Source organism: Narcine bancroftii, chromosome 9 (assembly GCF_036971445.1).
Source record: "Narcine bancroftii isolate sNarBan1 chromosome 9, sNarBan1.hap1, whole genome shotgun sequence".
Classification (NCBI taxonomy): Eukaryota; Metazoa; Chordata; class Chondrichthyes; order Torpediniformes; family Narcinidae; genus Narcine; species Narcine bancroftii.
In genome coordinates, this window is record NC_091477.1 from 34,208,232 (window position 1) to 34,225,737 (window position 17,506).

Here is a 17,506-nt window from a genome sequence, read left to right on the forward strand (position 1 = left end):
TGTTAAAGAAAAATGAGGAACAAATAAGTGTGGCTATTTAATGAATGTCACAATCTTTGGATGTCAATAGCAGAAAAGTGGTGCAGACATTTAAAGTGATTTGGAAGGAAAACAGCATATTAGTCTGTTTCGGGAGAGATTTGGAGTACAAGAATAAGAAAGTCATACTCTAAACATATTCAAAAACTTATCTCATGGAAATATATAAAATTCTTACAGCATTTTACAAGGAAAAAGCTGAGAGGCCATTTCCCCCAAATAGACAGTCTCGAACAAGGAGTCAAAAGAAGTCAGAAGTCCTTCTCAGGTGCCAGTCATAACCCCAAAACACAAAAGCAACTGCCAAAATGTATAAAATGTCAAAAGTTGAGTGCAATGTAGTCAGTTCTAAAATCGCACATTTAAATATGCAAATATCTTTATCACAGTTTTTAGGCCAAGAGTCTGGCCAACTAGCACTGGCATGAGGAAAAGTCTCTTCACTCATAGGACTGTGCACATTATGCTCATTGGCTCTTTGACAGTTTACAGACAAGCAACACTGGTAAAACTATCAATAAAGCTATCACACTTATAGTATGAAGTAAACTCAACTAACAGCAGTATCAAATGGTTAAGTCTCATTAAATTAAAACTTAAACCTCATTTCTTTTTAATTTAATTTTGAAATTGAGAGATACAGCAGGGTAACAAACCCTTCCAGCTCACACCACCCAAATACACCCATGTGACTAGTTAACTTACTAACCCTGTGTGTCTTTGTAATGTGGAAGGAAACCTGAGTACCCAGAGGAAATCCAGGCAAACATGGGGAGGTCATTCCAGCTCCTTACAGACAGTGATGTCACTGGTGCTTTCATAGTCTTGTGCTAACTGCTACATTAACTGTGTTCCTCTTCTTGCATTGCCCCTTTAAATCTCTCAAGAATATTCACATATATTCAAGACAGATGAATTTTTATTTCAAAAGAATTAAGAAAATGGGATGGGTTTGGAAAATGAAATTGATGCAGAGGTTCAGTCATGACCACATTAAATGGCAAAGACCAATCATTTTCCAATTTCATATTTCTTATGTCAGGAGAATCTTGTTCCATCTATTTCACTAGGAGCATGAAAAATATTGCTTTTTATGGTTTTATAACTTACCCTGAAGCATCTGGTCAACACACTATCTAACTGGGAGAAATGCTAAAACTCACATGGGAAAACTCGGAGCTTTGCACTTGAGAGTCAAAAAAAGATCATGACATAGAAGTGTGGGAATGGAAAGAGAAAAATAGAACTGTAAATAGAGGGAACAATGAACTTGTACAGGAGACAAATAAGCAAATATATACTTGAAAAGGATGAGCAGTAGCTGATAATTTTGTGGATACTTTTGTAAATGTGTTTACTTGATTATCAATTGAGTATTGGATTGGTCTGAAATGCAGATTATTTGGCATAATTTTAATTTTTAATTTAAATATTTAACCTCAACTGTGTTTTACAAAGTTACACTGAAATCAAGAACAAAGTAGAATCATTTTTAATACCGGCATCTATTCACTCCCAAATGTTTTAATTGACTTAATTTGGCATACAATTTCATTGTATTATTTAGTTTAAAAAGCTGAATCCATTATATTGCAAAATTTAATTATTTTCCAGCAAATTAAAATATGCACTTTTCCTCATATCATGAGAAGCAACTTAACCGTTTCCTTTTTTTCTGACAAAGGTGTGACCACCCTCGACTGTGTACTCATGGGCAAGGAGCCAGGAGCATCTCAGAGGGCAGCCAACACAAAAACAAAGGCGAGAGGTCATCGACTGTGAAACACTGGGAAACGGGGTCCAGCTAGAAGCTAATCTCATTATTTCCACAGTTTGCTTTACATTTGAACAGGAAGTAGTTTTGAAAATAATACAACACAAGCCAGATTGCACTGAGTGAATCGCACACAATGCCTCAAGATTTTCTTCATTTGCCCATTTTAATTATGCTGAATTGATTCAAGTATTCCATAGTTCACAAAATACTAGAGAAACTAGGGCACTTACTGCAGCACTTTATAATAAATACAAAATCATAAAATGCTTACACCATTGAAGATTATACATCTTCCTCAATCTTAGCAGTGTTTTAAATTTGCATATTCTCAGGAAAATCTGATCATTTCAGGATTTTTTTTTCCATTTAGTTTGATAGATAACCCATTTAACTGTATAAAAAATTTGGCCACAAAAATAACATTGGACAACAATTTTTTTTCATAAGGTTTCCTTCCTGAAAAAAAAATGGGGATTATGATAGACAACTTCAAGCTGAACACAAAGGTACTTTCAGATTTGCTGTATGATGTAGGAAGTTGGGGAAACATTAAATTAACTTTTATTAAATTTAGCATGTTTAATCACATAATGATGCTGACACATGATGTTAGTTCAACTGACCGAGAAATGTTTTGCCATTGATTTTCACTTGTATTCAGCATCTGATGCCTCTCATGTCAGTGTCCAGCAATAGATGGCCAGCATTAATCGATTCCAGTTCCCCTGATACCACTTTTCCATGGTCACAATCTCCTGGTAAAATTTTTCATCATGTTTGTCACTGATGGCACCAAGATCAGCAGAGAAAAGGTCCAAGTGCAAATGTAGATAATGAATTTTCAATTGCATGCTTTCACTTCATGGTTTTGTATGGTTGAAGCATGTTGTCAATCAGCTGGATGTAGTTTGGTGCTCTCTGGTTGCCAAGAAAATTCTCAAATTGCTGGCACTGTAACAATGTTGTACTAACTGGTACACTAACCGCGAGTAACACGGTAAGCGCAGCACTTAGTGCAACATTTGTACAACACCAGCAATCGGGACCGAGATTCAAATCCCATGCAGTCTCCGCTCACTGTTCAAAACATACTGAGGGTTGGATATATTAGGCCGCACAGGCGCCTGGGCTGAAAGGGCCTGTTACCAATGTTGTATGTCTAAATTATTATTTTTTTTAAATATTTTCAACATTTGCATAGCTCCTCTACTGAGTACATGCCCAGACATGCTTGGACTGATCCAAACAGCTGGCTTTGTGGGCATAGTCTTAAATTATGACAGGAAATCACAAAAATAGGTTATATCTAAAAAGTGGTATGTGATATGAAGATTTTAAAGTGATTTTTGTGATCAACATCCCAAAATCCATAAAATACACCCAAAAGTGTTCAGGAAGCTAAGTCTTCGTTGTCCAGTGTAATGATGAAAGAGCAATGATCTAAAAGTTTTCATTGAAAAACTCTGGTCATTGGGTTAACATAGTCTAGAAGTTCATATCTGTGCATTGCTACAGGGAGGTCAGGAGCTGATTGTCAAGCTCACTCTTGAATTTCTCATTTTGTTCGGGAAGTGTTTTGGGTCACATTGAACTGAGGCAGCAGAACAATTGACATCTGGGCCATGAGTTCTAGACAGGCCGATGGTACATCCTTTTTATTTAAATTAATGGTGTTACTAACATGGATGAAAAAAGTGTTTTATCTTTATTTTAATTAATATAAATGCTCTTTTTAATTTAAACTTGAAAATTTACAGAAGTGTGCTCATCTTAACTTTTTTAAATATTTAAACAATTTAAAAAAAAATTCTAACTGTAAAACTGAAGCGTATAATAGCAAAGGCCATCATGGTTGACAGGGACAGGACTCTGATTTGCCATCCAGTGCCCAGGTAACATTCTGGGGGACAGTGATGGGTACAAAGCCACGGTTCATTTCACCCACTTGTGGGGGAGGCAGGGGAATTGCAGAATTTTAGCTAATGGTCAGGACCCCAAACTGAAACATTAACTGTCCATTTCTCTCCATGGATATTTCCAGACCTGCTGAGGTCCTTCCAACTTCTCACTGTTTACTCATACATTCTTGGATCTGCAGTGTTTGTCAAGCACAATCAGGCCCGTTCACTGAGACCCACGAGTCATTATTCCCAATCAAAATTGCAAGAGGGTCGAGATGTAATTTTCTGAAACCAGGATACATTATGAAAGGGACCACTAGCTCTAGTCCAGAAAGGTGCTTTGAGCAACCTTCCTGCCTGCATACCTGATTTCTATTGGCCGAGAGGGGAAAATGTACTGGCTCAAACCTACATCTTCATAATCACCAAATTACAAAAGGGAAAATCAGTGAAGATTAACACTGAATAGGTAATGCCAGGCCCTGGAACATGTGATCCAACTTGAAGCACATAATGGACTCTGACAACCATTTAATTCTGTTTGAAATGATCATCCCATATCTAATCCTTCTTTGACAGTGATCTTATTCAACAACTGTTCCCTAAATTTCCCTTTTGTGGGCCTTCAGAATGAACAATGTAGCTTGAGGCCTGACATGTGAATCAGCCAGAGGTGCAGTGCTGCATCTCTGGTCAGTTGTGAGTCTGAGATGAAGCACTGTAGCTCTGGAGGATGGACACTGCAGCAATGGTCTTGGATGAAGAGCCAGGCAGCACTGCACAAGATGAAGGTAATATGATCTGTCAATTCTTTGTTGTTCCATTGAAGATCATTTGATATCATTGATGTGTTTTCCTTTTTGCCAAATAGTACCAATTTTATTTTTATTACTGAAAAGTAATTTAGAATTTATATCAGATGAATTTTACATGCAAAAAGAAAGCATCATAAATAGTAGACAGTAATGGCAATAGACTCAGATCTTTCATTAAATGGCATTTTAAATGAAAATAGTGTGATAGAGCAATATATTGCTTTGATTTTAAGTTTCTAATAGCTCTATGAATTGGGTTTCAGATGGACATGTCATAAGGAAGTGGTGCTGCTTTTCTTTATACATACATATTCATTAAACTATGTCCTAACGGCAAACAGACTTCATTAGTACAACTCATGGGAACATTCAAAATGTTCCATACCAGGCAGGAGGTCATCTTCTCATGGTTTGAGCTCATTTTCCTGACCATAATTGACCTTCTGCTGAGACCAGAAAAATTATTTGCCACAAGAAATTTGTTACAAAAATTATAAGAACATCATCATCTTATGCATTTTATTTTGTAGTTGTTCTCAAGAAAAATAAATAAATACAAATGTTTTATAGCCTATGGCAATTTCGTACTACACAGTTTGTTTAAATTTGTTATTGTCAGAGTGTACTGGCAATCTGCAACGTTTAATCCTAAACATTACTCTTCCCACTGTAATAATACATTGCATGTTTTTCATCTCTTTAATTGATAAACTAATTTAAGAAGTTGTTGGGGAGAGTTTATGGGGAGGTACTCAACTACAAGAGATCCTTTTTCTAAGGAGGCAACTCCCAATCCACTTCCTGCCCTCCTTCCGTGAGACTAATTCTAAACTAACAATTCACAGAAGTACTCTCAACATTGTTGCAAAGAACACAACAGTTTTCAGGAATGCATAATTATCTCAAAATTCACTCCCAGTTAGTAATGCACTGAACAACAGCTGCATGTTCCACTCTAATTGAACCAAAGTGATTGAGAGTGCTGTCTACTGGGGTATATTTTATTTGAAATAAAAAGGGAGTTTAAGGTCTGATTTTAAAAATTTTAATTGAAGTTACATATTTGATACAGTAAAATAAAAATAGATAAGCTGCAACAATGGTTGTTCTTGTAATAAAGCAAGAGGGAAGCTCCTCAGCAACAGAAGGACCAACAATAAGTATTAGGTTCAGGTCCATTGGTTTCAAATGCATTTAAAGGTTCCCCATATTCAGATCAAATTGGATCAGGCTAGCAGTTGGGGAATAAGTTTTGAAAGTTGGACACATGGACAAAGTGGGGGGTGGGGGGGTGGCGGTAGGGTCATGGTTTCTGAGACTTCAATACCAGGTCAGGTGGCACATGCTACATTTATGTATCCCAGGACAGGATTCTATACAATGGTTACTTGAGGTAGCAAGAGAACCTTTGTTCCTCAGACTCCAATCACTTCATTATTGGGCAAACTTCTAATTTGCACTAAAATCATTAAATTCAATTCTACAAATTGTGAACAACATAACAGCAGATAATATTAACTTTGAGGAATTAATATTCAGGTCAAAGCTATGAATATTGGTATCCCAAAATAAAAGTAGGATGACTGGAAGTGTAAAATGATTTACTTACCATCTGAAAGAGCGATTTGGGGTAATACATTGGATGAAGCTGATTACAGTAACCTAAAGCATTTATATTCTTCCAAGTGTTGATTGGCTTACTGCTTAGTACTTCCTGTTTTTTCTACAGTATTTCATTTTAAGGGTATGAAGGTTCATTTTATGAGACAAGAATCCTGAGGGAGAATGTTAAATAGGGGGTGGATGCACTGGGTGTCCAATTCTGCATATTTGATCCACTATGCCCCCAATTTTCATGTCATTAACTTCACAAAAAATTACCCTTACACATGATTTTCTGATTGAGTCAAGCCCATGCAAAGGGTGAAGCCACAGATAATTTTCTTCACATGTTGGAATATAGAACATGGTACAACTTGCAAGGGTAGTATATTTTTTGATGTCCTCGGGTTCCCAATTATAAATAATTGGCATCTCAGAATTGAATGTAAAATCACTATTATATCAGAGCACAGCTTGCACATTATGTCAACATGAAGTTTTAAATCCGTCTTATGCCAGTTTTGTTTCATTTCCACCATAAATCAGCAAAGTGAATGATTTCAGATATTTGTTCCATGGGTGATGAGAGAAGGAATGTAGCACGATGCTTCTCTTGGGAATGTTTTGTTTATCCACAGACCTTCAATTTCAATCTTCCATTGACCTTGTCCTCAGGGTCCAGTTTTCCCAGGAATCCCTTCTGTACTGATAAGGGGATTCCTGGAAATACTGTTCTTGGGGGCAAGGCTTGGCAGCTATCCCATGAAGAGACTGCTGAAGGTACAAGTTCTTAAAAGCCTCTGGATTACTGTGGGAAAATGAATCCTTTAAATGTTATTTGTGAGAACATTCTCAAAATGTGAAGCTTTGATGTAATAAATGTAAATAAAATTGTTATGAATCACTAAACTCAGTTTCCAATTCTATTTTCAAAGATTCGAGTGAATGGCATATTTAATTCAGCAGATTCTAGAATTACAAACAGAGAAGAGTTTTTTAATACAAGTGCATAAGAGCAGAATTAGCATTCAAACCATGGCTGATGTATTCTTCCTTTCAACCCCTTTTCCTGTCTTCTCCTCATAACCTTTGATGATCTTACAAATCAAGAATGTATCAAGCTCTTTTTGAAATATACCCAATGACAACCTCCACAGCGGTCTGTGGCAATGAATTCCACAGATTCACCACCCTCCTCATCTCTGTTCTAAAGGGATATCCTGTTATACTTTGGCTGTCTCCTCTGGTGCTAGACTCTCCCACTACTGAAAATACCTCTCTGTGCACTCTATCCAGGCCTTTCAATATTTGGAATGTTTCAAACAGATCTCACCTCATCCTTCTACATTCAAGTAAATAAGGCTGCACATATATTAATCATTCATTCCCATGATCACTCTCGTAAACCATTATGCACCATTAATTTAAAAATTCTAAGCTATCCTTCTCACAAAATAATCACTGCGGATTGAACAGCTAAAGTTGAAACACATTTTGTCATCAAATTATTCTTGTAAACTTGTAGTACTCTGGTATTTATTTGATGCATTCATTCCAGGACATGTAGGCCACTGGAAATAGGAGATTCCACTGTTCATCACCAATGGCCCTCAAGTTTTTTGATGGATCTGGAGTCTTCCAGCAAGATTGGCAGATATCTTGTCCAGAAGGGTATCAGTGGACCAAATGATGTTTGCAATACAATGGTTTCATATTTATCCAAGAATTATTTAATTATCTGAACTTAAATTCTCCAGTGGTATAGTGGAATTTGGACTCATACCTCTGTTGAATGGCCAACAACTGTTATTGCTTAAAATAAATAAGTTGCATTGATTTGTTTGTTACAAAGACATATACAAATTAAAGTGAAGAATATGGCAATAAACCAGGCACACAAAGGCTTATAAAAAGAAAAAAAAATCAACATCAAACCATTTATATTTTGCCTTCATTATAGTAAAATGTCTCCAAAGACTCCTTAGCACTGATACACACAGCATCAAGGAGATAAATGCGAGAGAGAAATATTTGCGAAGCAATTTCAAAATTTCAGAATCAAGGTGCTGAGTGCACAGTCAATAACAATGGAACAACTGAAGTGGGAATGCGCAAGAGGCCAGAATTAGAAGAATGCAAAGGTCTCTGGGGCTCTGGGAACTGCTGATGCTATCATGGAAAGTAGTGGCAAGGCAGTGAAGTCAGGGTAAAGGGTGGAGGGGTGCTGTTGAAAGGAAGGAATTTGTAAACAAAAGATGAGCGTTACAAAACCAAAATGTTGCTGGATTGAGAGGAGAGCGTAGTCTGAAATGTTGGGCACCAGTCAAAATAGAGCCAAAAGAGTTTTAAACAAGCTAGAGTTTATGAGAAATGGAAGATAAGAAGACAAACAGGAGAGCTTCAAAATAATTGCTAGGATGAAGGTTTCTGAAGTAGATCAGCTGAGGGGGTTCCTGAAAAGTCCTGATCTAAATAGATGAAATAAAAGCTGACACAATGCAAATGATTAAGGCTAAAGTATTTATTAACACTCATTTCTCCTTTGATCTCTTTATTTATCTTCAAAAGGCAGTGGTTTAGCAGATGACACAAGAAAATACGAAAGGTGAGCAGCGAGTACCATCAAATATGCATTTGTAGTGTTTTCCCTTGGAAGCCCCATATTACAAGAATGCATTTATCTTTCAATGTTTCCCCAAAACTAAAGCGGGAAATGTCTAGCGAGTTTGTGTGGCTTCTTGTAGCAGCATCTCCCAATACTTTTAATTAGTCACATTGTAGGTTGGGTCACAATCCATACCAGGACTTTTTTTTTTAAACTTTATTTAAGATTTTATAACATGAATAACATATAGGATTACATTAAAAAAAATTAAGAATAAAATAATAAAATTACAATACAGTATCAGTAATCTAAATAAACTATACCCTCCCAAATAATTATTACACATTAATAACCCGACTCAAATTAGTCCAACCCCCCTTCCCCCCAAAATAAAGTGTGAAGAATTAATAAAGTTAATAATATATGTGAAAAAAATTCCACTTACAAAAAAAACAAAAACATAACTGATTAAAATACTAACAAAAAGAAAAGTAATTAATACTAAGATATCAGACTTAAAAAAAACATATTTAAATCAAACTTAAATGCATATATTTAACAAACGGAGTTAAGATGAAACATATATTGAACTCAAACTTAATATAAAAAATTAGTAAAGTTAGTAACATTATCTATCAAAAGTTCTATACCAGGACTTCTTGTTTGCAAATTTGTAACTCCCCTGGTGATTGGAAAATTATGCAAATTAACAACCCAAGTGAGATAGCTCTTGGAATGTTTTGATTCGGGGGGGGGGGGGAAATGACCATTTTGCAGGAATCTTGGAAAAAATAGGCTTCAAAAATGCTTGTTTTGACTGTTTCTACAAAATCTAACAGTCCACTTAAATAAACTAAAGGTAAAAAATCTCTTTCCCCACATGCAAGGAATAATTTGACTTATCCAAATATTCTTCTCCTGGCTCTCCATCCCATCGGATGATGATGGTTTCTTTTTCAGTCAGTTTGTGGGGTTTGATATGTGTGTCCTGGAGTAGCTGTACAGGCCGATCCTTGGCAGGCCCTGCTTGCCACAGGTGAGGCCTGGAGGGGCAGAAGTTCAGTTGTGACACTTCCTCTGCCTTTCATCTGTTGCCTCTTTGAGCTTTTTCTCAACAGCATCCCCACCTTTTCTGACAGCGGTCCTCCACTGTGAGTGATCTTTACCCAGATTCTCCCATGTTGATGGGGTAACGTTCACTTTCTTGAGGTTCCTGTGCAGAACATCCCTGTACCGTAGTCACTGGCCTCCTCCTTTTCAGATACCACTGGACAGTTGGCTGTAAAAGATGTCCTTGAGCAGTCTTCCGTCAGGCATTCTGACAACATGTCCTGCCCAGCACAGTTGGCTGACATCACCAAGGTTAAAACTGCTGGCATTCCAGCTCGAGAAAGGACCTCAATATTGGAGAGCTTGTTGGCCAACCTGATGTTCTGCGATCAAACCCGATCTTTCAGCTGATCAAAGGCAACGCAGGCCTTTCTAGTTCTTGACTCAATCTCTACATCTAGAGAAGTTGAGGATGTTATTGCTCTGCCCAAGAGGCAAAACTTGTTGGTAGCATTGAGACGAGGGTCATCAATGAGGACAGTTGTTCTTCATAGGTTGAGCCAGGGGGCCGGTTGGTAGAAAATGTCCGTCTTTTTCAGGCTGATCATCAATCTGTAGCTTTTAGTCACTCTGGCAAAGTCTTTGAGAGAGTCGATAACTAGTGCACAGTCATCAGCAAACTGTAGCTCGTGCGCCACAATGTCCTTGACTTTTGTTTTTGTTCTCTGTCTTGTGAGGTTGAGGAGCTCACCATCAGCCCTCATTTGTAGGAACACAACTAACTTCAGGTCTGAAGTGGCATCCAGGAGAACAGCAGTGAAGAATACATAGTCCAAACAGAATAGGTACCAAAACATAACACTGTTTTACACCGTTGGGAAGTGGTTCTCACCACACATATTGATGTAACCATTCATACCCTCGTGGAACTGAAGATGATGTTGGTTAGGCATAGGGTAAGAGCTTCCACAGGCCATCTTGACCAACAGTGTCAAATGCTTTTGTTAGATCAACAAATGTGACATAGAGACTTCTCTGCTACTCAACACATTTATTTTGGAGCTGCCTCAGTGTTAGGTCTGCTTTGTTCATGAATGAGTGAGACAAACACCAGGCTGAGTCGAAATCAGGGTTCTTTGTTCTTTATTACCGGATTGCAACACTTGCGACCAACCAGGTTAGTCGGAGAATGCATTCTGCCGTTATCAGCAAAATGGTGATTTTTTATACCCTTGGATACATGCTTAGAACATCATCATATCATTACTTGTCCAATGACTAAAACTGTTGCTATCCTTTCCCTGCTAGCTTCCTGCCTCTCAATCCATCAATGTCTCTCTTATCTTGTAAGTACAAGGATGCATTTACATCTTGTTACAGCCCTGTACAGGGCAGGGTAACTCCTTACACATTCCCATCTCATGATGTTTTACCTTACACTCAGTGAGAAGATCATTTCCAATGTACTTTGGCCTGTTCGAAAACCACTGGCTTTCTGGAATGATGTTGTCATTGATGCTGATCATCAAATGTCTAAGGATAATTTTTGTGAGGCATTTCCCTGCAACTGACAGAAAAGAGATGCCATGATAAATGTTGCAATTTCTCTCATCTCCCTTGTTCTTGTAGATGGTCATGACTGATGAGTTCTGCAACTCCCCACAACTTTGTGAGTAGCTGGATCAGGCATTATATCAGTGTATTACTACCATACTGGTAGATCTCACTGCAATACCATCAGGCCCTGGTGCTTTGTTTGGTTTTTAGCTGTTTAATGGCTTTAATGACTTTGTGACGAGTAGGGGGACCATCTAGCTCGAACAATATGGGTCAAGGGTGTACTCTGCCCAATGTCTCATTAATGATGGTTCCTGGTCTGTTCAACAGCTCACAGAAGTGTTCTTGGCATCTTTTCATGTGGTCTGACTTCTCAGTGAAAATGGATATACTGATATTGTTCAGGAGTTGTGAGGCACCTTGAAGGCTTCCAACTCTTTGGCCTACTTGTTTATTCATTTATCTGAACCTGCCTCCTCACTGTGACTTTACCCATGGCTCCACTCACTTGACCCAGTATAAAGGATTAAATGCCGTAACCCCTCCCCCAAAAGCCTGGGTTACAGAATAGGATAAACAAAGTTTCTTGTGAAAAAAAGCTTGTCATTCTGTAACTCCAGCCTTTCGAGTTATCGACAGTGCTTCAATTTTATTTACAATATTTTTTTTATCCAACAATGGAACAACTTGAAGCCCGATAAGCTGGAGATTGACCATGATCACCAGAAGCTTCAGTCAGCTTTGAACTCTGGCTACTCTGCTTTGAAGTCTTTCTGCAAAATTCCACCAGAATCGGAGGTGAACAAGCTGCACCTACTCTTCTCCTGGTTTGGACATCGAGTATTCCTGATGATCAGGGATGCCTCAATGTCTGAGAAGGCAATGGATATACTGAAAGATCAGTGCAGGGAGAAAGCCAACGAGGTCTATGCCAGACGCATGCTGGCTAACCACAGACAGCAACCAGGAGAGTCGAGTAACAATTTCTGCTGGACTCTGCAGGGACTTGCATGAGCATGCAACTTTCAGCTGGTGTTGGCTGCCAAATGCACAGCGAACATGATCCGGGACACCTATGTCGCTGGAGTCAAATCAGACTATGTGCACCAGAGACTACTTGAGCAGAGTAAGTTGGACTTGAAGAAGGTATGCTGATCCCGGCCCCCTTCTAGCCCAAATGCTGCATTTGCAGCATGGGGGCCACCATCTTCTGGGGATGACCACGCCATGACATGGGGTCTACCATCTTAGATGCTGCCAAGACAATGAGCCAGTACAAGCCAGATCACAAATCGATGCTAACTCCCGTGCTACTGGATCAAAACAGCCCATATCAACTCTTCCAGTTGATGATGGACATCTTGGTCAATGATCAGATGATGAGATGTCACTTCCATCACGGGAGTACAGAGAGTTTTATCCACCCTGAAATGGTGTATTATTCCCTTAAAGCAAGGGCAGTAAATTACAAACACTCCCTGGCTTCAAAATCCCACTTGGCCGAGATCCGCAGCTACACCGTGGTGACACTCTCCAAAAGGGGAACAAGCTACAGAGACATTAAGCTCTTTGACATGCCATAGCTCTGTGCACCAGTGCTGCTGGGGTTGGACTTCAGTGTCACCTCAAAAGTGTTCATAAGCTAGCTGTCCTCTCCTGCAACCATGCTCTCCCCCTCCCTGCCCACCCCCCACCCCACCAACTGAACCAACAAGCGGTCTCCCCACCCTCCGCATCAATACCCCATTGCTGTTTTCCAATCTCACTCACAACTGTAGCCAGTCACCACAATAAGTAGCTGATAAAGTGAAGAGGACAGACCATTCATTAAACCTGAAGTGGAGACACTCTTGAATGAGGTAATATTGAGAACAATAAAAGCCCGTGGAGAGCTCAGGTAGTGGTGATTAAGAGTAGGGAAAAACAATGAATGTGATTGATTACAGCCAGTCCATCTACAGCTGTATGCAGCTGGATGCGTGCTCCCTCCCTCGCATAATGGATATGGTCAATCAAATCGCCCAATATCAGCCTACCACCAGCTCTCCATCCATCCAGAGAACCGCAAGAACACCGCTTTTGAGGCAAATGGCCACCTCTATCATTTCCTCAGGGTCCCCTTCAGTGTTATCAACAGACTCTCCATCTTCCAATTGGAGATGGAGCAGATGGTGGACCAAAATGGCCTACGCACTACCTTCCCCTACCTGGACAATGTTATGATCTGCGGCCAGGACCTGCAAAACCATGACACCAACCTCCAGAAATTCCTCATGACTGCCAAATACCTCAACCTAACCTACAATGGGACAAATGTGTTTTCCTCACTTCCCGACTGGCGAAACTTGGCTGTGTTGTGCAGAATGGACAGTCGCCAACCCCGACTGAATGAACCACCTGCTAGAATTATCCCTCCCTCACAGCCTCAAAGCCCTGAAAAGGTGCCTGGGGTTCTTCTCTTCTTATGCCCATTGCGTTCCCAATTATGCAGACAAAGCCCACCCCCTCATCAACTCCACATCTTTCCCCCTGACAAGAGAGGCCTATTGCGTAAAAGAGAACATTGCCAAGGCCGCAACCCATGCGATGGACAAATCCGGCCTGTTCCAAGTACAGTGCAATACATCCTATTTTGCCTTGGCCACCACGTTTAACCAGGCAGGCTGACCCGTGGCTTTCTTTCCCCATACCTCCAAAGCACTGAAGTCTGATACTCCTCCATTGAGATGGAGGCTCAGGCAATAGTTGAGACAGTACAGCACTGGAAGCATTACCCGGCTGGCAGATGTTTTACCCTGCTAATGGACCAATGAGCCATAGCATTCATGCTGAACAACAAGCAGCGGAGTAAGATAAAGAATGACAAGATCCTGAGGTGGAGGATCGAACTCTCCACCTATAACTACGCCATCTTGTTCTGGGTAGGGAAGTTCAACGAGCCCCTGGACGTCGTGTTCCAAGGAACATGTGCCAATACACAGATAGATCACCTCAAAATACTCCATAATGACCTCTGCCATCTCAGAGTCATGAGATTTTTCCATTTCATTAAATCTTGGAATCTACCATACTCCACTGGGGATGTCAGAGACATGACTAGGGACTGCCAGGTCTGCATGGAGTGCAAGCCATGCTTCTACCAATCAGACAGAGCACACCTGGTAAAGGCCACATAGTCTTTCGAATGCCTGAGCATTCCTCCTTTGCCATCCCCTGCCTGGACATGACCACCACCACTGTCATCAGGGCACTGCACAACCTTCTCACCCTATTCAGGTATCCATTGTATATCCACAGCAACAGGTGGTCCTCATTCATGAGTGACAAGTTGTGTCAATACCTACAGTGCAGAAGTATCGCTACCAGCAGGACCACCCACTATAACCCCTGAGGGAATGGCCAGGTTGAGAGGAGAATGCCAGCCTCCTCACCATCACTGACATGAGGTCTTCCCCAAAATACTCCATGCGATTAGATCACTTCTATGCAGCGCCACCAATGCAAACCCTCACAAAAGAATTATCTCCTTCCCCAGGAAGACCATGACGGGGACCACCCTGCCTTCCTGGTTGACATCCCCAGGGCCGATCCTGCTACGGAGTCATGCAAGGCAGCCATAAAACTGATCCACTGATAGAAAGGGTCCAACTCCTCCATCCTCAATGCGTAGACGTGGCCTACCCGGATGAGTGCAAGGACACGGTCTTCATCCGGGACCTTGCGGGGATCCCTGTGGAGTTTGACCACCAAACAGCACCCTCGCCTCTCATGGACACAAACTACCATGGCACCCTAGCTCCTCCCCCCCCGCCACTCCGGTCGAGCTGCCAAGCACCCACCAAGTCGACTCAGCACTGGAGGTCCAGGGATCAATGGCGGTCCCGGCAACAGCCCAGATGGTCGCAGCAATAACAACAAAAAAAAAACCAGGCCACCAGACAGACATAACTTGTAAGAACTCCTGCCCCACTTCACCCCGCTGGACAAACTAAAAAGGGGTTAACGTGGTGAACTGTTGTTAATGTAAATATTCTCACATTCCACAACAATCAAATAGTCCTTGCTTTCTCTGAAACTTTCTGGACAATAAATTTCCCGCTGTGTTCATATATTAAAATGATGGCAGCTTTCCAAAAAAACTTATTAGAAGTAAAGAACTGGGTACCATGCTGAAAGTGATCAGAATTGGAAATTATTCCCATGAACATATCAAAATATTAGTTGTTTTGTGGCAGTATCACAGTGTAAACATTTCTATAAACCACATTACAAAATACATAAAAAAATGGTGCAAGAGAAAGAAAAAGGTAGTGTCTATGGTTAATTCTTCATTCACAAATCTGATCCAAAGGGGTAGAAGCTGTCCTTGTGCCACTGAGTGCTTGTTTTTAGGCTCCTGTATCTTTTTCCACACCCCCCCCCCCCCACAAAGGTAGCAGAGTGAAGAAGGCATGGCCTGGGTAGTGAAGGTCCTTGAGATACATGCAGCTTTTTTAAGACATATAGATGTCCTCGATGGAAATGAAGACTGGTGCCCATGATGTCGCAGGCAGAGTTAACAACTCTTCAGAGCTTTTTCTTGTTCTGAGCATTGGCACCTCCAAACCAGGTAGTGATGCAACCAGCCAGGATGCTCTTCACCGTACGCTTGTAGAAGTCTTCAGCGAAATGCCGAATCTCCTCAAATTCCTCACCAAGTATAATCGCTGGCGAGCCTTCTTCATGATTGCAGTAACACAGAGGCTTCAGGACAGATCCTCAGAGATGTTAATACTCAGGAATTCAAAGTTCTTGACCCTCTCCATTGCTAACGCCTCGATGAGAACTGGTTCGTGTTCTCCTGAACTCCTCCTGAAGTTCACAATTATCTCTTTCATTTTGTTAACAGTGAGTACAAGTTGTTTTGATGCCACTTAACCAGCTGATCTATCTTCCCCCCTGCATGCTTCCTCATTGCAATCTGTGATTCTCCCAACAACCATGATGTCCCTTGCATCTTTGTAGATAGCATTTGAATTGTATCTCGCCACACAGTCATGGGTGCAGAGTGAATAGAGCACACCTTCTTGTTGAAGGAACTTCAGTTGCAGGATTCTTTCTTTATTGTGTACCTATCATAGTGTGATAGTACAGACCTATCACCAATGTATATAGTTACAGTATCTAGAGTGTAATGACTGTTTGGCTGAGAGCTTAGCCATGCCTACTGTCCGGGCCTTAAAACGTTGTGTCCCTAGCCAGGTCGGATCATTCCGGACTGGTCGACCACCTGTGAAGAGCTCCTGTCTTTTGCTAATAAAAGCCTTGGTTTGGATCAACAAGTCTTTGGTTCTTTCGACGAGCTCTACACATAGTTACCCAAAAAAATGGTTAGCATAATGGTTAGGGCAACACTATTACAGCATCAGTGACCAGGCTTCAAATCCATGCAGTGTCTGTAAGGAATTTATATGTTCTCTCTGTGTCTCCGTAGGTTTCCTCCCTCCCTTCAAAACATATGTGGGCTGGAGGTTAATTGAGTATAATTGGGTGGCATGGGCTCTTGGATCGGAGGAACTTGTTACCGTGTTGTACATCTAATGTAAACATTTTTAAAATTTGTTTTCATATCAAGCCAGCTCCAACAGAAGATGTTCATGCAAGATTAAATGAGTTTCGTCTTGAATAATGAACCATGCTCAGAATTGTTAACTCTATATACTGCTGAGTTTTAGCATTAAGATATCTCCCAATAATTCTTTTATTTGCACTCAAATGTTGTGACAAGAATAGAAGTAATGCATTAAAGTACTCCCTCAGTGGTGTCGTGGAGGAAGTTCCTGGATTTACTTGCCATGGTAAAGAATGATGACCATACTGTAATACTTTTCTGAATTAGGATCGTGTGTGAGGAATGTGCAGATGGTAGATTCCATGCACCTATTGCCTTGTCCTTTTTGGTTGTAAATGTTGCAGGACTGGGAAGCGTTGTGGGAGTAGCCCAGGTCAGTGAGCATAGTGGGACTCACTGCAGTCACGAAGCACCAGTTATGGGAGAAATTAGCATTCAGGAATGGAGGAAAGGGAACAAATCAAATAGGTGCTTTTTCCTGGATGAGGTGAGCTACTTATATGTTGTTGACAATGCACATATTTAGGCAAGTGACATGTGCTTTGTAAA

The 17,506-nt window shown here is 40.5% G+C and overlaps 1 long non-coding RNA gene across 1 annotated transcript in view; it reads left to right on the forward strand.

The window, feature by feature from the left end:
- LOC138743406 (uncharacterized) overlaps nt 1-7,043 on the forward strand; it is a 42,724-nt gene extending 35,681 nt beyond the window's left edge. The window contains exon 2 of the long non-coding RNA XR_011344861.1: nt 1,724-7,043. This is a non-coding gene — a long non-coding RNA (uncharacterized lncRNA). The remainder of the gene's footprint in view (nt 1-1,723) is intronic.
- The last annotated feature ends 10,463 nt before the right edge of the window (nt 7,044-17,506 follow it).